At 36.2% G+C, this 25,559-nt stretch overlaps 1 protein-coding gene and 1 pseudogene across 7 annotated transcripts in view; one reads left to right on the top strand and one right to left on the bottom strand.

The window, feature by feature from the left end:
• Nucleotides 1-25,559, bottom strand: part of ARFIP1 (ADP-ribosylation factor interacting protein 1) — a 128,732-nt gene that overhangs the window by 92,191 nt on the left and 10,982 nt on the right. Inside the window, exon 2 of one of the 7 annotated variants that reach the window (XM_011959785.1) lies at nt 9,781-9,825. The exons of the other annotated variants lie outside the window; for them this stretch is intronic. The gene's annotated coding sequence lies outside the window, so the exon portion shown is untranslated. The remainder of the gene's footprint in view (nt 1-9,780; nt 9,826-25,559) is intronic. 7 annotated transcript variants of the gene reach the window in all.
• Nucleotides 19,698-20,494, top strand: LOC105524483 (annotated as a pseudogene).

A 25,559-nucleotide genomic window follows, 5' to 3' on the forward strand; every position in this document is an offset into this window, starting at 1 on the left:
AATCTGACTCAGGTTTTTAAAGTACTGTTCTTTTGCTGCTGTGCTGAATTAAACAATAATCATGCACAGGCAGAAGGAGAACAATTAGGAGTCTACTGGAATAGTCTAGGCAAGAGATGATAGTAGCTTGGAGTAGGAGAACAGTAGCTGAGGATGTAGAGAAGTGGTCAGATTACAGGTATATTCTGAAGGTAAAGACAACACGAATTTCTTACAGACAGATGTGAGATAAGGAAAAATGAGAAGTCAGGGATAACTCTCAAGAGTTTTTGCCTGAATAGCTGGAAAGATGGAATTGCCATTGGACAAGATTGGGGGAGGAGCACAATGTAGGGGAAATATCAAGAGTTTAGTTTAGGACATATCAAAGTTTACAAGCCTATTATATGCAAGTGAAGAAGGTAAGTAGGTTATTGGATTTATGAGCCTGAGGTCCACACAAAAGCTTGAAGTTGGGAATAAGAAATTTAGAAGACATCAGTGTGTAAATGCACTTAAATCTCTGACTGGATGAGATCACCTAGAACAGGACTCGACAACTTTTTTCTACAAAGGGTCATATAGTAAATATCTAAAGCTCTGTGGGCCATAAGGTCTCTGTTGCAACTACTGAGTTTTGCTGTTGCAGTCCCAAAGCAGCCACTGACAGTATACAAATGAATGAGCTCAGATTTGGCCTGACTCGTGCCCTAGAAAGTCTGTAGAGATTTTAAAAAAAAGAATCTAAAGACTGCACTCTGGGATACCCCCAAATCTGAGATACAGGGAAATGAAGAGGTACTAGCAGAAAAAACTCATAAAGAATGGCTTGTAAGGTAGAACAAGAATCATAACAGATGGCTTCTGAGGACAGGTAAAAAGAACAAAGTTTCCTGCTTCTGAGACTGATGACAAAGACCCTACTGAACCTCCCCACACCTGCAAGAATGCAACTACAAAAGTGAACACAATTTAAAAAAAAAATCACCTGAAAGTATTAGAAAGTAAACAGAAACTCTGGTTGGGAGGTCATGCTTACTTGCAGGATGGAAACAGGGAGCTATGCAAGTAACTTTCCGTCTCCTAGGCTTTTAGCTTTGAGCTAAGTGCTATCTATGCTGTGCATCCAGCAGTGGCCAGGGCATCCAGGGGGAAAGTTGTAGTCCTTTTAAGCTGGGAAAAAGTTAAGTTGAGGAAAAATGACAGGAATAGGAAACCTTGAAAAGGAAAGATCCAGAAAGGAGATCCCAGAATGTGCCTACCCACATCTCTGACTAACCCTTAATACACTTGAGCAAAAGAAGCTCACCTATAGACAAAATATCTCAATTGAGAGCAGAGCTGCCATCAAGAAACAGCTTGAAATGCAAGCCCAGCCAAGAAAATTACTTTCTAAAACAAAGGAAACAATACTCATTGGAGAAAATCAACAGAATCTGGACAGTATCCAGACAGAATCTCCACATCCCAATGTGCACAATGTTCAAAATACAATCCAAAAGTATTAAGACATACAATGAAGCAAGAAAACAAAACATTCCAATGGGGAAAAAAAATCCATCTAAAAGACTCTGAGATGAACCGATGTTGCAACTAGCAGACAAGGATTTTAAAGAAGCTATTATAACTAGTCTCAAGTAAAATATTTTCAGTGAATAAAAATCTTGGCAAAAAAATGGAAAATCTCAGTACAGGAATATAACCATTAAAAATGAGCCAAATGAAAATTATAGAAAAAGCATAATTTTTAAAAAATCACTGCTTAGAATTAGCATCCAGATGGAGGTGACAGAGGAAAGAGTAAATGAACCTAAACTAAATCAAAACAAATTAGCCAAGTTGAAGAACAGAGAGAAAAGAAGACTGAGGAAAAAAGAGATTTAGCAGCCTGTGAGATATTACATGATCCAACATAAGTGTAGATGAAATACAAGAAAGGAGAAATGGAAGAGAGAAAATATTTGAAGATCTAATGGCCAAAAAGTTCCCAAATTTGATGAAAGACAAAAATTTGCAGACACAAGATGCTCAATGAACACAATGCTGAATAAACACAAAGAATTCCATATCAAGGCACAACAAAATAAAACTATTTAAAGCCAAAGATAAAGAGCTAACCTTGAAAACAGCAAGGGAAAAACAAGTATTACTATCCTGGAACAACAATCCAATTAATAGCTGACTTCTCACTGTATTTACAAAAGCCTGAAGAGACTACAACCTTTTTATCTTACTTTTACTTACTCTTTTACCTTTACCTTACCTTATCTTACTTTATTGTTTGAGACAGGGTCTCAGTCTGTTGCCCTTGGCTAGCAGTGCAATAGGGTGATTATGAATCACTGCAGCCTTGACTGTGCAAGCTCAGGCAATTCTCCTACCTCAGTGCACCACCATGCCTGGCTAATTTTTGTTTTTTAATTTTTTGTAGAGACAAGGGTGTCATTATATTGCCCAGGCTGGTCTCAAACTCCTAGATTCAAATGATCCTCCCACCTCAGCTTTCCAAAGTGCTGAGATTATAGGCATGAACCACTGCACCTGAGCTGAAACATTTTTAAAGTGACAAAAGATGGAAACTGGCTAGGAGTGGTGGCTCACATCTATAATCCCAGCACTTTGAGGACTGAGATGGGTAGATCTCTTGAGCCCAGGAGTTCAAGACCAGCCTGGGCAATATGACAAAACCCCTTCTCTACAAAAAATACAAAAAACATAGCTAGGCATGGTGGTGCGCACCTGTGGTCTAAGCTATTTGGGATGCTAAGGTGGGAGGAACACCTGAGTTCAGGGAGGTCGAGGCTGCAGTGAGCCATGATCATGTCCCTGCACTTCAGCCTGGGTGACAGAGTGAAACGCTGTCTCAAACAAAACAAAACAAAGAAGAAGAAAGAAGAAGAAGAAGAAAAGAAAACTGCCCACCCAGAATTCTATATCGAATAAAGGAGAAATAGATATTTTTGGACAAAACCAAAAGAATTCATCACTTGACTTACATTACAAGAAATACTAACGGAAGTTCTTCAGGCTGAAGGGCAATGAAATCAGAGAGAAAGATGGATTTTCAGAGAAGAAGGAGGAAGAAGTGAAATGGTAAATAATAGTAAATACAAAAAATAACTCTATTTTTTCCCTTTTGCCCTTTCCTCTCAATTTATTTATAATCCACATAAATGCTTGAAGAAAATGTTATAAGATTATCTTCTGGGGCTTAATATGTATCAAGATATAATACATAAAATAACTATTATTATCAAAGAACAGGGGAAAGGTAAAGAAAATATGGACCTAAAAGGTTGTAGGATTTCTATATTTCAAGTGAGGCAGTGCATTATTACTTGTAAGTGGACTACAAAATTTCAGGGTATATAATGTAATCCTTATGGCAACCACTAAAAGTACAATGCAAAGAAGTACAGCTAAAAAGTAATCAGAAAAATAAAAATGGAATTCAAATAAAAATATTCAAATAATCAACATTAAAAATTATATTCAGATTATCAAATAATAAATGAAAAGGCAGGAAAAGAGGAGGAGAGGAAAAATGCAGAGGAGAGAAGTATAAAAACAAACAAAAAACTGAAAGGAATAAGAAAGCAAGAGGAGTCTGATCAATTTACAGTCATCCTTTGGTATCCATGGGGGACTGGTTCCAGGACTCCCCAGCCCCCATCCCATGGATACAAAATTCTACAGATGCTCAGGGCCCTTATATAAAATGATGTAGTGTTTGGATATAACCTATGCATATCCTCCTGTACACTTTAAATCATCACTAGATTATTTGTAATGCCCAATTCAATGTAAATGCTATATAAATAATTGTTACACTATATTCCTTTTTATTGTTTTTCCTCCTCAAATATTTTCAATCCAAGGTTGGCTGAATCCATGGATTAGAACTCATGGATAGGGAGGGCTGAAAGTATTTTAAACAGCCTGGTGGGAGGCTAGACTGAAGGAAAGTATCACAGACTGAAGACAAAAAAGCTATCTGAAAGACTATTTTACAATATAGTCAATAGATCATAACAACTGGAATCAAAGTTGTGGGAATGAAAAAAGGTGGATTCAACAGATATTAAGGAAGCAGAAATAAGAGACTTACAGAGTAACTGGATTGTGGAAATGAAAAAGGAGGAGGAATCTAGAATGACCTACCTCTTCTCACCATCCTCCAATTTATGGCCTGGGCAACTGGAAAGATATACATGTCACTCACCAAAATAAGGAAAGCAAGAGGTTTACTTGGCTTGGAAAGGCCAGAGATTGAGTCTAGTTGTAGACATTCTGAATTTGAGAATGTTTGTGGGGTATCCAAGTCCACTGGTTCATTGGGAATTTTAAAATGCAAGTCCAGAGTTCCAGGTTGAAGACATAAACCTGGAAATTATCACTGTAGGGATGTGGATGGCATTAACTGTTAAGAATAACAAAAGAACTCAAGAGAAGAATCCTGTGGAACATTAAAAGGCAGAGAAGGCCAGGCAGGGCGGCTCACACCTACAATCCCAGCACTTTGGGAGGCCAGGTGGGAGAATGGCCTGAGCCCAGGAGTTTGAGACCAGCCTGGGCAACACAGGGAGACCCTGTCTGTACATTTTTTGTTTGTTTGTTTTAATTAGCCTGGCTTGGTGGCATGTGCCTGTGGACCCACCTACTCAGGAGGCTGAGGTGGAAGGATTGCTTAACCCAGGGAGGTCAAGGCTGCTGAGAGCTGTGATCGTGCCACTGCACTCCTGCCTGGCTGATGGAGCAAGACCTCATCTCAAAACAACATCAACAAAAGGCAGAAGATACTGCAAAAAAGATTCTGGCGGTAAGGGGAGTAAATGGTTCATGATGCCAATATAGCAGAGAAAATTACAGCAATGGAACTATGTACTGTTTCGGGTCTGTGACTTCAAATAAAAAAACAGATATTCTGAAAATGAGAAATACAATGATAAACCAATACTACTTTATGCCATAAAGTAGGTAATAAGAATACTCATTTGCCAAAAGATATGAAAACACTGCAACTATTATCTATTCATTTTCTTCCCTATGAAGAATGACCCATTTTGGGAAACACCATTTACTAACCATTAATTATAGTACTGAAAATTAACAGCCAAAATACAAATCAGTAGAATAAGACCCCAAACCAAAAGCTCCATGTTATCTCCCTGGACCAAAAATATCCATGATACCTCACTCATGCTTAAAATTGAAATTGAATTTAAATTCAAATTAGACAACCAAAATAATTATACAGAAGGCTTTGGGAAATAATTATGTCCTTTAGGAATAAAAACAGAATCTCTCTTGTTCTAAGGTTCATGCTATTTAAGGTCCTTCACAATAGGTTCCAATCAACCTTGCGGGTTTTACTTCTTTTAACTTTACTCTTCTAGATATCCTCTATTACTGAATCTACTACTTATCATTTCTGGAACATGAAACGTACTTTGATATCTATAAACATTTGCTGAAATTGTTCACAATGCCTGAAATATTCTTCCAACTTCAATACCTAGTAAGATCCTGCCCATAACTTAGGGCTCAGCTCAAATGCTCTCTCTCCTATAAAACTTATTCCAAAGCCTCAGAGAGACCACACACTATCAAGAGAAGGATAAGGACTTTGGAATACAAGAGACTTGGGTTAAAATCCCAGCTGTACAATATAATAGCTGCTTTCTGATCCTCATTACTTAATCTTATTTTTCTCAACTATAATATTAAGAAACATATTGGATACTTGAGGAAATTAAGTAAAGATTTATTCAAAGCACTAATGAAGGGTAGCCAGCACAGAGTAGGCATTCACTGAATAAAGAACAATGTCTCCAGTGGTGTGCTAGTAAATGTTTAACAACCAGTTTTCCAAACTAAAAAAAAAAGAAAAAAAGGCTTAACCTTAGTGTGTTGCTGTTGTCCATTTCCATAGTGCCAATACTCCTACAGTGGCCAATTTCAAGCTTCAAACATGACCTCACTGAATCCAGAGGCAGGAAAAAGAGATATGCAATAGCACACCATCATACAGTAGAAAGAGATATGCAATAGCACACCATCATACAGTAGAAAGAGATATGCGCACAGCACACTATCATACAGTAGGAAGAGATAAGCAGCAGCACAATATCATATAGCAGAGATATGCACAGCACACTACCATAGAGTAGGAAGAGATATGCAGCAGCACACTATCATATAGTAGGAAGAGATATGGAAGAGTATCATCTTTTTTTTTTTTTTTTTGAGACAGAGTCTCGCTCTGTTGCCCAGGCTGGAGTGCAGTGGTGCAATCTCGGCTCACTGCAAGCTCCGCCTCCTGGGTTCACGCCATTCTCCTGCCTCAGCCTCCCGAGTAGCTGGGACTACAGGTGCCTGCCACCAAGCTCGGCTAATTTTTTTTTTTTGTATTTTTAGTAGAGATGGGGTTTCACTGTATTAGCCAGGATGGTCTCGATCTCCTGACCTCGTGATCCACCAGCCTCGGCCTCCCAAAGTGCTGGGATTACAGGTGTGAGCCAACGTACCCGGCCAACACACCATCTTACAGTAGAAAGAGATATACAGCAGCACATCATGTTGTATTTCTCTTTTTTTTTTTTTTTTTTGAGACAGAGTCTCGCTCTGCAGCCCAGGCTGGAGTGCAGTGGCCGATCTCAGCTCACTGCAAGCTCCGCCTCCTGGGTTTATGCCATTCTCCTGCCTCAGCCTCCCGAGTAGCTGGGACTACAGGCGCCCGCCACCTCGCCCGGCTAGTTTTTTGTATTTTTTAGTAGAGACAGGGTTTCACCGTGTTAGCCAGGATGGTTTCGATCTCCTGACCTCGTGATCCACCCGTCTCGGCCTCCCAAAGTGCTGGGATTACAGGCTTGAGCCACCGCGCCCGGCCTGTATTTCTACCACAGAAACACCACAGACACAACTTTAAGAGAACAGATAATAGTAAAAGACAGTAATATATTTAGGAACTAGCAAGTTTGATATATTACTTTTATTTTTAATATATGTATTTAATAATAACTTTACATAATTTTTAAAACAATGGCTGTGTTTAACAGTTGGCTTACAAATTCTTGAAAATTTACCAATCAGTTTTTGCAGGCAGTACAAGCCAGCTTTAGCCACCACTGAATTATTTCCAAGTTAGAAAAGTATTAGGCACACACCTTGTACAGCTGAATCTTTGGAAACAATCTTTAAAAATCCAATATATATGGATGTCACATTCCAATTATGATGTTACTTTTTTGGAGATGATCTAAAAGTATCGTCATGTACCAAACCTGTATACCAACAGAAGGTTAGATTCATTCACTATTATATTCATAAACAAAAAGCTGAACACATTTTATTCATTTTTTATTTTATAAAGCCTCAATCAAATCACGTGCCTTTTTTGGTGGTGTTCCTTGTTACGTTCAAGTACATTCTAAATCCACAATCATGTTAGAGGAGAAGATCAAAGCTGAGCAAACACTCTTACGTGACCATGACTACTGCTCTAGTGCTAACAGAAAGAGTGCATTTATAATAGGTGATTTTCTGGAGTTGTATGTAGAACGTACTTTAAAAGCAGAATTAGCCTTGTAACATGAAGAGTAATGCAAAATTAAAAACATGAGCATAGAACTTACCTAGAGAGCTAGTATACTGTACAACCAAAAAAGGGAAGGCTGGGAACTAGCTTCTTGAAATGGTCAAAGTTGGGGATAAATTAACATGACACATATCTAATAAAGATTTTATAGTTGGTGCTTCATTCCTAAAGGGTACAGCAAGCCCTCTTGAGAAGCAACAGAATATTTCATTCGTATATGCCAATGATTATCAACCCTCTGCATCTTAGAACTACCAGGGGAGCTTTCTGCCTTTCCACAGATATCATAATTTTAATCTTTTGAATTAATCAAGAGTTGTTGCATGCATCAGTAGTTCATTCCTTTTGTATTGCTGAGGAATATTTCATTGTATGTATATACCACAATTTCTTTATTCATTAACCTAATGATGGACTTTTTTAGTTTTGGGTTCTTATAAGTAAAGCTGCTATGAATACAAATCTACAAGTCAGGACCCATATAGATGGCGAGTATGATTTAAAATAGTTTTAAAAGCTCACCAGGTGATTCTAATGTGCAACCAGGTAGAACCAGTGCTATAAGCATGCCCTATACAAGAGAGGAAGGTTAATACAGCAAAATTAGCTATACAAATATCTGTTGTATTTATACAAAAACCCAAGAACACCTACTATTATTTAAGGACCTGTGTTTACATGCTACAACCCTTGCCACTTTTTTTTTTTTTTTTTTTTTGAGACAGGGTCTTCCTCTGTCGCCCAGGCTGGAGTGCAGTGGTACAATCTCTGCTCACTAAAATCTCCACCTCCCAGGTTCAAGCGATTCTCCTGCCTCAGCCTCCTGAGAAGCTGGGATTACAGGCACACGCCACCACAGCCTGGCTAATTTTTGTATTTTTAGTAGAGACAGGGTTTCACCATATTGGTCAGGTTGGTTTTGAACTCCCAACCTCAGGTGATTCTGCCTGCCTCGGCCTCCCAAAGTGCTGGGATTACAGGCATGAGCCACCATGCCCGGCCCCACTTTGTAAAACACACAGAAAACCTTAGTATTGGGAAGGAGCTCAACTTGTCATGCAGATTAAAACCACAAGATACCATTATATACCCATTAGAATGGCCAAAACTAGAAAGACTGACAAAACCAAGTAGTAGCCAGTATGTAGAGCAACTAGACTCTTATACATTGCTGGTACAAGTAAAAGTTGGTAAAAATCACTTTGGAAAACTATTTGGCAGTACTATTTGAGCTAAACATACAACTATCCTATAACCCAGCAATTCCACTCCTAGGAAATATACCCAAGAAATATAAATGCACATGTTCATTAAAAGGCAAGTACAAGAATATTCATAGCAGTTTTACTTATAACGGCCAAAACCTGGAAATAATCCAAATGTCTATCAAATAAACTGTGGTAGAGTCATACAATGAACTACCACACAGCAATAAAACATAACAAACTACCGCTACAAAAAAAAAAAAAGGAAAAAACTTCACAGACACAATGTTCAGCAAATAAAACCAGAACCAAAGAGTACATACTATATGATCCAATTCAAAAAGAAAACCAGTAATGTTGATGATATAGGCAGAACAGTGGTTATCTTGGGGAGGAATAGTACTGAGTCATGACTGTGGGTAAGCAAAATTTCTTGGACACAAAAAGCAAAAACAAGAAAAGAAAAATGCTGATAATCTGGACCTCATTAAAACTAAAAACCTCTTTTCAAAAGACACCATCAAAAAAACCGAAAAGGTGAACCACAGACTAGGAGAAAATCAGTTACAATATCTGTATGTGACAAATGACTGATAGTAAAGATATATAAATAACTCTTGCAATTCAATAGTAAGAAAACACAAATGAAAAATGGCCAAAACTTAACAGAACACTTCACAAATGAAAGTAGAGGAATGGCGAATAAGTACATTAAAAGATGCTCAACATCATTAGTCATCAAGGAAATGAAAATTAAAACCACAATAAGATACCACTACATAACCACTATAACGGCTCAAGTAAAGATGACTATAATACCAAATGTTAGTGAAGGGCAACTGGAACTTGCATACATGAATACAGGAAATGTAAAAAAGTACTTTACTTTTGACAACTGTTTAGCAATTTCTTGTAAAGGTAAATATATACTTGACTATATGACTTAGCCATTCTATACAAAAACACTCACCAAAGAGAAAGTAAAATAAATGTCCTGACTTGTAGATATGTACTCCTAGCAGTTTTACTTATAAGAACCAAAAACTAGAAAAAAAAAAAAAAAAAGTCCATCACTAGGTTAATGAATAAACAAATTGTGGTACATCCATACAATGAAATATTCCTCAGCAATACAAAAGGAATGAACTACTGACACATGCAACAACTCTTGATTAATTTCAAAACATGAGTTTGACATCAAACTGGGCAACACAGCAAGATGCTCTCTAAAAAAAAATTTTTGTATTAGCCTGGTGTGCCGGTACATACCTGTTAGTCCTAGCTACTCAGCAGGTTGAGATGGGAGGACTGCTTGAGCCTGAGAGTTCAAGGTTACAGTGAGCTATGATTCTGCCACCGCATTCCAGCATGGGTGTCAGAGTGAGACCCTGCCCGCAAAAAAAAAGAAAAAAAGAAAAAAAAAAAACTTACGTTGAGCTAAAAAAAAAAAAAAAAGCCAGGCACAAGAAGAATACATACTACTATGATTCCAAGTATATAGAATTTTAGAACATACAAAACTAATTTGTTATGAGAGATCAGTGGCTGCCTGTGAGACGAGTAATGTAGGGGAGAACTGACTGAAAAGGGACACAAGAAACTAACTCTATGGTGATGGAAACATTCTGTATCTTGATTGTGACTGTGGTTTGCCAAGTTTACGTATGTGTCAACACTCGTGAGACTGCACATTTTAAATGAATACACTTATAAGTAAATTTTACCTCAATAAACTGTTGATTTTGAAAAAAAGGTAAAAATTACATTTTATCATCTCTAATGGCAGAGGACCTATTTTTCCTGCAGGCCCCCAATCCACCCAGAGAGCAACCATACCATAGCAGTCTGGTGGGGGGAGGTGTGTGTGACCCTGACCATAGTGCCCACCTACAAAGAGGAACTAATCAGTAACCCAGCAGCAAAAGAAGTTTGTCATTTTCCAAAAAGTGTCCTGCCCACAAAAAATAAAGTACACCAATACTCTCTCACTAGAAAAATGACTGCATAGTTCTAAGTGTCATTTACAAACCTATTTTCCCTGTTTGATCCAGAGTCTGAAAATTAGAAGTACTGCCTCAAGGAGAATATCTGAAGAAAGGCAAATATCTGAAGAGTGGCAGAACATAAAATGCAATAATGAAGGAAAAAAATCCCTCTGTTTCTCATTTTAGATCATTTAAAATAGCAATAAAGGCATAACTGGTTTGCCAAGTCAGACTTTAGCCAAGTATGATGTATATTTCCTTATTTTTGGCTGCCCAGCCCCAGGCCACAACCAAAGTTGGGGAAAGCCTCCACATTGTGAGGCTTGGGAAAGGGCAGAGCCTGCCTTGGATTACATAAAAGTTCAAAATACCAGACATTTAAGCAAATATCTGAAGCCAGATTGTTTGTGTTCAATTCATGGTTCCTCCACTAGCTGTGAACCGTAGGCAAGTTCCTAAAGCACTCTTTCTTATTCTGTAAGATGGTAATAATACCTATCTCATAGCATTGTTGTGGCATAAAATAAAAACATACAGTATTTAGAAGAGTGCTTGACATATGAGTGCAGTTACATTAATACTATTCTTTCCCAAGCTATAGGGCACTGCCATCAGGACCTAGGCTCTGCCAAATCAAAGTCCACTTGCCCCAGACTTAGAATCAGAAACTAGGGTTAAGAAGAAAGATATCAAAGAACTCATTAGGGGGCAACAACAACCAGCAAGATCAAATTTCTAGGTCAGAAGTGACCATAGTGGCAGCATTCAGTCACCAGAGCTAGAGGTACTGGCAGTGCCAAATCCAGTGTTAAGCAATGGTGTCGACACTGGACTACCATTATTTAGATCAATATTCCTAGATATGTGGGCCTGGATTCTGGTTTTCCAATGCTCCAGACAATTCTATACACTACCTCATAGCCTCTTGGTAAATCCCTTTTCTGAGTAAATGAGCTGCAACTGGTTTCATGTGCTTACAACATAAGACCTTGACATCAGATTTACAATCAGGAAGTGGATAAATGGAAAATGGTCTTCCAATATCTTTATGAATGCTTTTGAGTATGAGGTGATAACTCTGAAATGGCCCAGCAAGTTTTTAGAATGTCAGAATGCTATAAAATTTGTTTGATACCTTCACAATTCCCTACCCTAATCCTAACATTAATCACTAAAAATCTGGGCTTTATTGAGAGTTTCCTATATACCAGGCATTGTGCTAAGCACATTATATAAATCATTTCATTTAGCCTTCACAACTATCCTGGTGAGGTAAACATGATTTTCCCAATTTTACAGATGAGGAGACTGCAGCCTAAAAAGGTTAAGGAAATTAACTAATTTAAATAATGTATCCACTTGCAAATGAAGCTCTACAACAGTAAGAGCTAGCGTTTAATGGGTACTCACCATATATCAGGAACTATTCTATGTTTTTCACATTAATTTCACATATTAACTGATTTAATTCTACTCACTTTATGTGCATTTTTATCTCATTTAATCTCACAACAAATCTCTGACCTAGGTACCATAATTATTCCTATTTCACACCAATACTCTTCACATGTAAGAAAACAGAAAGATTAGGAAATTTGCTTAATGACACACAGCAAGCAAGTGATGATCTGGGGATTCAAACCCGGCAATCTGGTTTGAGTTTTTAATCTGTATATCACTCTGCCTCTCCTACAGTGACTGAAATACACGAACGGGCCCTCCCAACCTATGTATACATACACACACATTCAGACCTTTACAGGAATCTTATACACTGCTTTCTTTCTTGATATTGACAACTTGTACTGTTGTTTCTTTTATCTCCATATTACCATGAGCAGTTAAGAGTAGCACCCATCTTAACTTACTCTGACCCTTCACTTCCAACAGCTGCAGATTGATGCATTAACCTCCATTTATATCATTAGGGCTGTCTTCTGCTAATATCAGAGCCTTAGAGACAGCTGCATCCAGGAACCTCTACTCCTAGCAGTTGGCAGTTGCAGAATTAAACTAGGACACCTGGAATCAGGAGTGCCAGGATAACAAGTGTGTTTTTGAAAATGGCATCAACTGCCCGAAAATATGCACATGTTATCATTGATCCTGACAACTCAGTGGTTTTCAAATTGGGGAGGTGGAGGGTGGATTGTGATACCACCTCCCCACCACCCAAAATTTAGCAATGTCTGGTTGTTATAGCTGGGAATGGTGCCCTGCTGGCATTTTGAAGACAGAGGCCAGAGACGCTGGAAAACACTGTACAATGCTGTTTAAGACAATTCCCCAAAATAAAAAATTACCCAAATATGTCAATCGTGTCAAGGGTGAGAAATTCTGCAAATTGCCTCTTAGATTGGCAGGCCCTATGGGTCTTTTATTATTCATTCACCTCAATGTCATAAATGTAACCTATTTCAATTGCACTGGGGGAGAATAGCTTCCCCCCTGCATTCCTTTGGTGGAACAAATAGCACTCCAGCAAACTTTCTCAGTACTGCAATCACGGTAAGGTGGCTCATAAAACTGCTTACAGTCTGACCTCTACCTACTTCTCTAGCTGCTTCTCATACCATACTGTCCCCCTCCTTTCTTTATACTGGCCAATTTGGACAGTGGACAAATCTCCACTAACTTCATCTCTACCCTGAGGATACACAGTAAGTCTCCTCCCTGACAATTCAACCCCTAGTCTATAGCCCTTTCTGTAGCTGCCCAAGACTTAGGGCTAAAATTTTAAAGTTAATGTACTTTTTTTCTCATGCTACTTAAGTTTTTCAAATCCTGAAAATACACTTTGACACTAACATAAATAGCTTTACATTTGACAATTTAGCATTTATAGGCTAATACCATAAGGAAAATAAGAGTCATCCAAAGACTAAAACATTACCTCAATAACGCAAAAGAAAGGCACACTAGAAATAAGTTTCCTGCTATTCAATTCATTATATTATTCACAGTAAAACATAATTTCTAAAATGTTTAGAAACAACACAGAAACTTTCTAGAAAGGATCTAAAATAACTTGCCTTAGCCTTAGTTAAATTTGTGGAACTACATAAGACATTATATTTTCTAAAACACATTTACATTGCTCTTTAATCCAGTTTACCACTGAGCAAACAAAAACAAAGTAGTATAATAATTAAAATTTTTCTAGCTGTTTCTTAAATCTACTATTTCTTAAAGTTATTTGAAAATGCAATAACAAGTACTGTGAAATATTTCCAATGTTCAGGTTATTAACTACATATGTCAAGTAACTATTTTGTTCTGTTATCAAGTAGTTATATTTTCTTCCTATTTAAAGGATCAAATTCTTAAGTTCAGTCAATTCTAGGCAAAGCAATGAAGAAAGCAAAGAAAGTGAAAGAAGAAAAGATGGACACAAAGCTAATTCAATTCTAACTGCTTTAGTTATGGCTTCAGACAATGAAGGCTGCAGTGCTTAGTGGACTAATTATGCAACTCGAGAGAGACCATATTTTGTTCCAATACCAAAAAGCACAAATGTCTTCTGTGTCAGATGAAATTATTCAGATTTTTGCCTATGAAAAAGAAAGTAATTCTATTAAATTCATAATTCAAATAGTTTTTGGAATTTCCTTCTGTATTAGTAAAAATATACCCTTTGAAAAGTGGTTAATGTATTTATTACAAAGTGGTAATTCAACATGGTTCAAAACTATTAGGTGAATAAGCCTACTTCATGAAATTGCAGAACTAACCAACATATTAAGAGACATAGACTTAAAGTCCAGCTCTGTCTCTTTTTATCCTTTGCATCTCACTTTACTTCTGTAACTTTGTTTCCTCTTTTATAAAATGAGATTTTTAACCTCATCTCTATATAACACAGCTGTTGTGAAAATCAAATGTAAAATTATAGTACACTGATTTCACCTCAAGACTAATAGAACAAATGTTGAAGTAGTTCCAATAACACTAGTATTTACCAGCACAGTTACTCTTTGTAACTTTGTCACTATGGGTACCCTTAAGCGTACTTTTCTAAAACAGACCACAATCAAGACAGATTTGAAATATGATTACAAAGGTTACTATCTGCAGCCTTGGTGTTTCTTTCTTTCTTCTATCTATCTTGGCAATTTCACGGCCTCAGTAGGAAGGTGATTCTCAAACCTATTATTATAAATGAATGAATAAGGCAAATATGGTGAAATCCGGATAATTACTGAACATAGATGAGTATACAGAAACTCATTTACCCTAGGGAAAACCAACCTAGCTGCTAGCTACTTCTTGAACCACATTCCTTTTCACCTTTCCTGACAGGCAGTTCTACCCACAGAGCCCTCTCCACTGTTCCTCAAACATACCAATCTTACTAGTATTTTTGCTCTTGCTCTTTGTCTGGAAAGGTCTTACTCCTGGATTTTCACATGATTCTCTTCCTCACCTCATTTAGGTTTCTGCTCAAACATCAACTCCTCAGAAGGGCTATCATTGACCAATCTATGTCAATTAGCACTCTTCATCGCTCTAGCCCCTTATGCTTTACAGCAGTAAACACTAGTTTACATTACATTATAAAATAAGTTACGTATATCTTTAACATGGTGTGTCTCCCACCCCGATGTGTCTACAATATAAAAGCCGACTCCTCAGCTTGACACTCAGAATCCTTCCTATGGTCTAACCTGTTGTCTTTCTGCCAATCATATTTCTTCAGATACCCTATGAAATCAAACTTACTCTTCTCCATACATATTTCTCAATGTTCTTTGTGCTTTTGCTCAAGTAGTTCAAATTCTACCCACGCTATAACACTTCAGAATAAACGGCACCTTCACTGATATTCCTGGCTGCTACTCCTCTGAACTGCCACAACGCTTGACTTGTACCACTCTAAAGGAATTATTATTCTGTACTTTATTTCATTTAAATGTCCTCTATTAAACAATACGACCTTGGATGAAGGGTCTGTACTCAATTCATTTACAGATGTCTGAGTTACACAAAAGAAGAGTGCAAATATCTGTATATTTTCCTCAAATATTAGAAATAGGTATATGTTTTAGTGTTACTATATTGAAGGGCAGACAGAAAAGAAGAATGAAGACTACAATCTCAGGATAAACTTATAAATACCTAATGCAATTTCTTTGCTTCTTTAGTCACTGTTATAAAAATATACCTAATTTGCTTGTTTCCCCAAGTTCTTGCTTCTATTTTTAAATAGTTTTTTTCTATACAGTTTCCTAAATTTACTCATCTTTTCTTTCATTTAGGCTCAAATCATAGCTCTGCTCCTTAAGAGCTATGTTGACCTTTCCAAGTCTTAGTTGCCTAATCTATAAAATGGGAGAAAACATCAACAGGGTTATTATAGCATTAAATGAGATGATCTATGTAAAACCTAGTACAATGCCTGACACTTAATAGGCCCTCAATGAATGTTGCCTATTAGGCTACTGTTCTTCTTGTAAACAAATCTGACCCCTAAGTTTTAAAGACACAGGTTTAAATTAGTAGAATACTAATGAGTCGGGAATTTTAAAGTCATAAAATATTCCTAAACTGTATTTTTGCTAACTGTAAACTCAATGCTTTTAAATCGGAGGATAAATTCAGCTTATACTCACGTACCTGTTCTTTTTTTAAATTTAATAAGAATGTTCCCTATGAAAGCTGCACAGGTGGTTATGGCTAAAAACTCAAGGAATGCATAACATGGATTTTAATGTTAATTTCCAGACAAATTTGAACAATGAATTGCTTGGCAGTAGTTTCCTTCAGATCACTGTCATCCAGACTAACTTCCTATTGAGAAGGAAATTTATAGTTTAGCATCTATCAGAGTGACAATTACAAAGACAAAATTCACAATGGTAAACCACAAACAGAATACTTTCATTTATTTTTATGAATCCCATCATTGGCTAGGCTGTTAATCTTTCCTAGAACACACATGCACAGTCTTCCCCAGATCATCTCTCAGCAGGATAGATTGAGAGATCTGATCCTAAAAAATCAAATCCTGAACTAAGACATGTACAGTATACACAATTCTCTAGCTTCTCACGATTACCTGTAACTACAACACTGCTTTGCCAAATGTTAAACACTCAAGCTATTTTAAATCATAAGGAATCCCGAATCCCCCGCAAGGAATACTTATTGTGCAAAGAATTCGTCTTTGATTTTTGGACTAAACATAAATAATCCAGCTCTAAATCCTACATTAAAACTTATCACACTGAATCACAGAAGCTTGGCTTAGTTGAAGAAACACTGTGCCTAGTACTGTGTCACATAAACAGATGGCAGATTGGCACAGAAACACTGCAACTGGAGTCAGAAAACCCCATGTTGTGCTCCAGTCTTACTAATTCCTCTAAATCAGTCACCATCTCTCTGAAGCTTAAATTTGTCCAACTAAAAAAACGGGGAAAATAATAACTAATTTATTTGTATTCAGAATTTGCTTTTCATATGTATATTTGAATTACATACATATATTTGAATTACATACTTTTCATATGTAATTTGCTACAATCATATGTATATCTATTCATTACAACAGGCAAACCATTCTAAAGACAAATAAAAATTCAGAAAAATTATCTGGCAAAATGTAAAAATGCACACTGCAAAAAGTAAAAATTAATTTCATAAGATCATTCAGATATGAAACAGATTTTTAAAGATCAGACCATCAACTTGATTTGACAGATGAAAAAACTGTGATGTCTGATGCCAAAATGTTAGTTTTTGTGACCTAAGTAAAACAAAGTTCCAGACCGGAACTCAGATCTCCCCACCTTCATGTGGTGGTAGTGCTCTTTAGGACTGATGTGACTGTTCGCTAACTAAGTGAAACATGATACTCAAATTTCATTCAAGAAAAGTTTAATGTGCTATTTCTGCTTCTATTTTTATTCAGTAAAATTTAGATAATACCGACTACATATGAAGAATTCTGCTAGGCACTAAGGGTAATAAAAAGTAAACTCTAGTTCCGGTTCTAAAAGCACTCTGAATCCAATCACAGAGATAAATACACACACAAATAAGTACCAAGACACCATTTTAGCTACAATAATGCAAAGAAACAAATTTTTACTCTAGAAATACACTGGAAGGAACGATTTTACTGTTTGCTAACAGAATGTAACAATTAAGAAAATAATACAACATGACCAAATGGGATTTATCCTAGAGGTAAAGGATTGGTTCAATTAGGAAATCTATTAGTACATACCGTATTCATAAATCTAAGGCAGGTAGCAAACATACAATTTTCTCCTCACCACTGAGATGGAGTGTATGTGACAAAATTCAACACCTATTCGAAACCCAACACTCAAGGAAACAAGAATTAAGAGGTAATTTCTCAAAATGATAAAATATATACATTTTAGTCCTACAACCATTAAATTATTTAATAAAGAAATAACAAAGGCATTTCCACTAAGATCAGGAAAAAGGCAAAGATGCCCACCATTTCTACTACTATTATTGTTTTCTGAGACGGTGTCTCGCTCTGTCGCCCAGGCTGGAGTGCAGTAGCGCGATCTTGGCTCACTACAACCTCCACCTCCTGGGTTCAAGCGATTCTCCTGCCTCAGCACCCGCCCCCAACCACCCAGAGTAGCTGGAATTACAGGTGCCTGCCACCACGCCCAGCTAATTTTTTGTAGAGACAGGGTTTCACCATGTTGGCCAGGCTGGTCTCAAACTCCTGACTTCAGGTGATCCACCCGCCTCAGCCTCCCAAAGTGCTAGGATTACGGGCGTGAGCCACCACGCCCAGCCATTTCTACTACTATTCAACATCATACTAGAGGTATTAGCCAAATCAACTAGTTAAGAAAAATCAGTCAAAGGAATAATAGGTAAGGAGAAAGTAAAACTATCTTTATTTGCAGATGATATAATGGTAGCCTAAAAACCCTTGAAGAATCAATAATAAAATTAACTCAAAAATAAGATTCAATGAAGTAGCAAGATAATAAATTAACATACAAAAAATAGTTCTCCTATACAAAAACAATAATCAGGGAAAATAATGGCAGAGAAAATCCCATTTATAGTAGCAACAAAAAGATGAAATACTTAGGAATAAACTAAACAACGTGTAAAAACCACACAAGGAAAATTTCAGCACCACTGAAAGACATTGAAGAACACCTGAGCAAACAGAAAGACAACCCCATTCTTAGACAGGATGACAACATTATAAAGATGACATTTCTCCCTTACTTTATAAGCTCGAGACAATACAATGAAAATACTAACAAGCTATTCTGTAAAGTTTGGAAAGTTGATATTCAAGTTGATATGGAAAATCAAACATGCAAGAACAGGTAGGAAAACATTGAAAAAAGAAAACCACAAGTAGACCACCTTTATCAAACACTACAACACCAAAAATCATCTATAATTAAAGCAGTGTGGGACTAGACATAAATAGACCAGCAGAATTTAAAAAGTCTAGAATTAGACCCAAATATACCCAGAAATTTAGTAAATAACAAAGGTGGCATCTCAAATCACTAAAGTACAGATGGACTTTTCAATAAATGGTGCCAGGAAAACTAGGTATCCATTTGGAAAATATAAAACTTCATCTCTATCTCATATCATACTCCAGAATAAACTCCAAATGGATTAGGAATCTAGATATAAAACATGAAACCAGAGAAAGTACTAAAAAACAAATGGATGAATTCTGCTTAAAGTTGTGTATAGGGAAAGGAGAATCCAGAAACAATAAAAGAAAATATTGACTACATAAAATTTTTTAATTGGACAACACACACAGTACATGCAAAGCAAACTAAGATGAAATATTCGCAATATATACCATAAAAGGCTAATATATAAAGAACTCTTAAAAACAAAGGGAAAGGAGAGCATTTTTGCACCCCAGGGGCCGCTTCTGGTCACTCTGCAGCCGTCACCATGCCACAGAATGAATATACTGAATTACACTGTAAACACTGCAGATAACATTTGGATTACCATGAGACAAAGAGAAAGAAGGAAAGTCGAGAGGCTCATGAATGTTCAAAGAAGGCAAAGAAAATGATTGTTCTGAAGGCTAAGCTTAATTATAAACAGCGCCATGCTGAGAAAATACAAATAAAAAAGACTATCAAGATGCATGAAAAGAGAAACATCAAACAAAAGAATGATGAAAAGACTCCACAGGGGGCAGTACCTGCTTATCGGCTAGACAGAGAGACAATCTCGAGCTGAAGTACTTTCCAATATGATTAAAAAGAAACAAAAAGAGAATGAGGGAAAATGGGAAGTCCCTCTGCCCAAAGTATGTGCCCAGAGAGAAACAGAAGTATTAAGTTATTCAAACAGGAAAGAGAAAGAAGAAGGCATGGAAGAGGATGGTTACTGAAGTCTGCTTTGCTGGAGATGGCTTTACAAGAAAACCACCTAAATATGAAACATTCATCAGGCCAATGGGCTTGCGTTTCAAGAAAGCCCATGTAACACATACTGAACTGAAAGCCACCTTTTGTCTACCAATACCTGGCATAAAGAAGAATCCCTCATTCCCACTGTATACAACTTTGGGTGTTATTACAAAGACTGTCATTGAGGTAAATGTGAGCAAATTGGGTCTTGTGACGCAAGGAGGCAAAGTTATTTGGGGAAATATGCCCAGGTTATCAACAATCCTGAAAATGATGGATGCATAAATGCAGTCTTACTGGTTTGACAGCAATTTCATATATAATTGTTGAGCACTACACACCAATTGAAAAAATTGCCATCACTGTAATGTTTCTGAATACTATCAAACAGCCATACCTGTCTGCAATCATCAAGAGATTATTAAATTGTAAACATTAAAATGGGAAACAAACAAACAAACAACAAACAAAGGAAAAAGGACCAAAAATCAGATACAGGATAAAAGACACAGTCAATTCACCAAAATTAAAAGGGCCCTCAGATATATAACAATTGCTCAAATTCACTCAAAATTAGAGAAATGCCAATTAAAACAACACTGAGATACAATTTCTCATCTATTAGACTCACAGAAATTTTAAAACATGACAAAACATTCCATTAGTGAGGATGTAAAGAAAACAGGCACTTACATACATTGCTGACGGGAATACAAATTGGTACAACCATTCTTAAGGGAGTGTTGGTAATGCGTAACAAAATTGCATATACACTTACCTTTGGTCCCAACAATTCCACTTCAAGGAATCCACCCTGGGAATATACCTCCAAATATACAAAGACAAATACACACTGCAGCATTCTTTGTAATTGTAAAATATTGGAAACTTGGATGTGCCATATTCAATTACCTTCCTATGGTAGGAATATGGCACATAGGAAAGTGACTGAATAAACTATGGTACATCCAAGTTATGCAACTGTGGGGAGAAATAAAGAATGAGGAAAATCTCTATAGTATGAAATGATTTCCAGGACACAGTGTTAGCTAAAAAAGCAAAGTCTGAAAAAAGCAAAAAAATACCTATAGTATGTTATGTTCATGCAAGAATGAAGGGGGATATAAGAAAATACACGTTTCTACTGAAAAAGCAAAAGAAACCCAAAGCACCAGAAGGATAAACCAGAAACTGAAGAGACAGGATACCTACCCCAGGCAGGTGAGAAAGGAAAAAGGCATGGGAACAGTGTAGCAAGGCTAAGGATGGTGTGACACTTCTCTGGATACACGATATATTTTGTAATAATTCTGACTCTAAGAACCATAGTAATTTCCACATGCTGACATGGTGTCGGAAAACAAAGAAAACTTCAAAAACAGATGGGGGTTTGTTGAAAGAACACAGGAGCCAACCTGAAGGAGCCCATAATGGCCAATGCTGGAACAAATATAGCAACAAAATAAATGATAGTACTAGATTAAAAACAAGGAGTAAAATATTAATGAGTCCATACTGATATAAACAATCTGATAAGTAAATGGAGGAAAAGGGACAACTCTTCTTCCCAATAGACTACAATAAGTAAATTAACACAGGAAGCAAAGTGGGAAACAATCAACATCAGGCAAATATCACAAACACTGCAGACAACATCCACTTGATAGATGCTAAAGTTAGAGAGCAATAGTTTGAGGAGAAACAGGATTTACACAGTCTCCATGTAGCTCCAACAAGATACTTACCAACTAAAAAGGGATAGTAACTTCATAGTGTAAAAACAGCACACTCAACCAAGTGATCAAGTAATCATAAGTAGTAAGACATATATCATAAACTCCTCAATACAATGCACTAGGAAAGACACAACATCACTTTTGTGGTATTCTTGCCAAAAATGCATAGGCTCATTCCAGTCATGAGAAAACATCAGACAAACCCAAACTGCGAGATATTCTAAAAATAACTGATCAGTACTCTTCAAAAGTGTCACAATCATAAAGAAAAGCAAAATGTCAGAAACTTTAAAAGAGACTACGGAGAAATCACTAAATTCAACGTGGGTTCCTATATAGGACCCTGGGACTGAAAACGGACAGCAGTTGAAAATTTGGTTTCACTCTAATAAGAGCTATAGTTTAATTAATAATACTATACCAATGTTAATTTCCTACTTGTAATAATTATATTACAGTTATGTAAGATGTTAGCATTAGGGGAAATGGGGTGAGGAATGTAAAGGAACTCTGTACTATATTTGCAGCTCTTACTCAAGTCTAAAATTAGATTAAAAGTTTTTTTAAAAACAGTAAGAAATTCTGAACAAAGGTAGAGGAATTATCCTTTAAATAAAAGGAGAAAATCTCTTCCAGTGAGGCCAGAATAAAGGAAGAAGGAACCTATAGAGACAGTGAAGAGTAACATGGAAAAATGGAAGGTGAAGGCAGTTCATTTTTGCTATCTTTTACTTTCTTGCGAAACAGGAGTTATCATTTGACCCCCTGTATAAAACAGCACCAATGAGGAAAATATAGTAGGTCCTCCCTTTATCCATGTTTTAGCTTCCCACAGTTTGTTATCAACTGTCAACCACGGTCTGAAAATAAACCTCTCTTCTTTATAAATTACTCAGCCTCAGGTATTCCTTTATAGCAACTCAAACAGACTAAGAAAATATGTTATAATTGCTCTATTTTATTATTACTGTTATTAATCTCTTATTGTGCCTAATTTACAAATTAAACTTTATCATAGGTATAGGAGAAAACTTAGTATATAGAGAGTTTGGGACTATCTACAGTTTCAGGTATGTGGGTTTTGGAACATCTCCCCCAAGACTATGGGAAGACTACTGTACATCATTATCATTCAGCTCTGGAAAAGACCAAATAACTCAAGGCATACAGAGAAACATAAATCAAATTTCTGTGAATTACAGAGACAGGTACTAAATATGATATGTACATATATATATATATATATATATTTTTTTTTTTTTTCTTTTTGAGATGGAGTTTTGCTGTTGTTGCCCAGGCTGGAGTACAATGGTGCTATCTCAGCTCATTCTTTAAGTGCTCTGATCCACTTCACATTTATTTCTTAAAGGTCTTCTTGTTTATAACTTTGATAACAAAATACATGGGAGTAACAAGACTTAAGAAGTTAATGACCTACAATTTGTGCTGTTTAGCTTATACATTTTCTAATTTTTGTATGAATTCACTTATCTTTGAAAGCTGTCTTTAAAACAGAGTGATAAATTACTACTATAAAACCACCACTGATGTTCAGCCCTCACAGGCCAGTCATATTGGAGGCCAAAATGTCATAAGTCATCTCTCGGGGTTCTACTATAAATGAGCCAGAGGTATTTGCTAACAAAAGAGTGTAAGAACCAAAGACCTACAAAGTGAATTATTAATTAGAATTTGTCACCTCAAGTTTAAAATCCATCCAACTCTTTGTAGTTGCTTTGATTTTACTAGAAAAATCATATTTTTATATATATATACTGAATAGACCAAATCTATACAGAGGGAAACCTTATAAGATCCTTTCCCAAATTTTAGTGAGGGAGAGTTTTACACTCTACCACTCTTAAATGCATTTAAGGTCTTCTTAGCACCCAGGAAAGAGAGGGCAGGAGGTATTAGATTTGCCAGGATCCCTAAAACCCCTTCAGAGTCTCCATGACAACACTGAGTTTAAAGATTCAGAAGTCTAATGATAAAGGATTTATGGCAGGAGTGTTGTTGAACACAAATCATAATGTGAGCTTTTCAAATTCAGGTACTCATATAACAGGTGGTCTGAAGTGGTATGCCCAAGACACAGGAGGGCAGATATAACCACAGCAGACAAGATAAACATGGCACATTACACTGGAATAAGAATTTACATTCTTTTTCACTAAAATACATATGATGGAATCCAAAGCAAAATTCACTTGAATAAAACAACACACGTAAGTCTTCAAAGAAATTTACTGAATTTTTATGATAAAATACGAGTCTTCAAAGAAATGTCTGAAGAGTTATTACTCTTTCTAAAGGTACTTTAGTTAAAAAAAAAAGTTTGAAAAGTACTATGAATAATGATATACAGCATCAAGAACTTCTGACTGGTGAGTCAAGGACAATAAAAGAGGTAAATAGAAAACACTGAGTGCAAAAACTAGCAAAACTTGGGCTTGCTTTGAAGTGATTTTGCTTAGTTTCTTTAGACTTGATATTCCAGAAATCAGTTATTATTCTAAAGAATTTTTTAAGTGGCTCTATTTCTTTCACTTTTGATGAAATCTATTGGAATATGCCCATCTTTTCTCATTCACAGATAAATAGGAAGAGAATGGTAAGATTAGTTTTTTCTTTACCATGAGAATATGTTTATTTTGCAAGTTATTTTTAATTCTTTAGCCACAATTTCCACACATTTTTATATTACAACTTTTAAAAATACTTTCTAAACATCAGATACAGAACTTGTTCAAGGTTAAAAAGGAAAAACATATTCTTTCTGTTAAATAACATCACATTATATTTAACCTAAAGACTATTAACCTTTTGAATAGCAAGAATGGAAGCACCTGGAGGTCATACTTAGTTGTAGGTCCCAAAACAGCCCTGAGGTCCTAGAGGAAAATATCTTTTATAAACCATAACAAAATTCTCACCTCAAAATAAAGTAGTATGAAATGTGCACAATTATATCTGTATTTACATCTTTACAATATCCAGAAACCTACTGGATTTTTAGAAATTACAATGAAAACAGGTTTATATTCAGAAAACAGAGTTTATACCAAGATGACGCTGCTTGAAACCTGGAAAAGAGTTGTTATGATTTCATAACTGAATATTAATTTTCAAGTTGAACTGACTTGTTTACAATAAAAAATTGAGTTACAATACATGACTCCATTTTAAAACTATATGTTCAGAGTTGAAAATATCCAAAATAAAGAAGCTTTCAGTCATTTCGTTTCCTATGATGACAGTTCTCCTAACAAGAAAAACCAATCATTTTCCTTACTGTCCAATGCAAAAGAACTGAAAATGGCTGACCACACAATGTGCTGAAAGTATATTACATTTATTTTTATAAATAGAATAACCAAAGAAGATAATACAGAATAATTTACATTATTTTTCTGTCTTTATATTAACAACTATCTGGTATCTGTAAAAGCTATTTTGCTAAATACCTACAAGTTCTTTTACATATTGATAAATTAAGTTCAGGCTACTTAATAAGATAAACACATCAGGCCAGGCATGATGGCTCAAGCCTGTAATCCCAGCATTTTGGGAGGCCAAGGCCGGCGGATCACTTGAGCCCAGGAGTTCAAGATTAGCCTGGGCAACCTGGCAAAATCCTGTCTCTATAAAGAAAA

This window comes from Colobus angolensis, unplaced genomic scaffold (genome assembly GCF_000951035.1).
Source record: "Colobus angolensis palliatus isolate OR3802 unplaced genomic scaffold, Cang.pa_1.0 Scaffold5, whole genome shotgun sequence".
NCBI lineage: Eukaryota > Metazoa > Chordata > Mammalia > Primates > Cercopithecidae > Colobus > Colobus angolensis.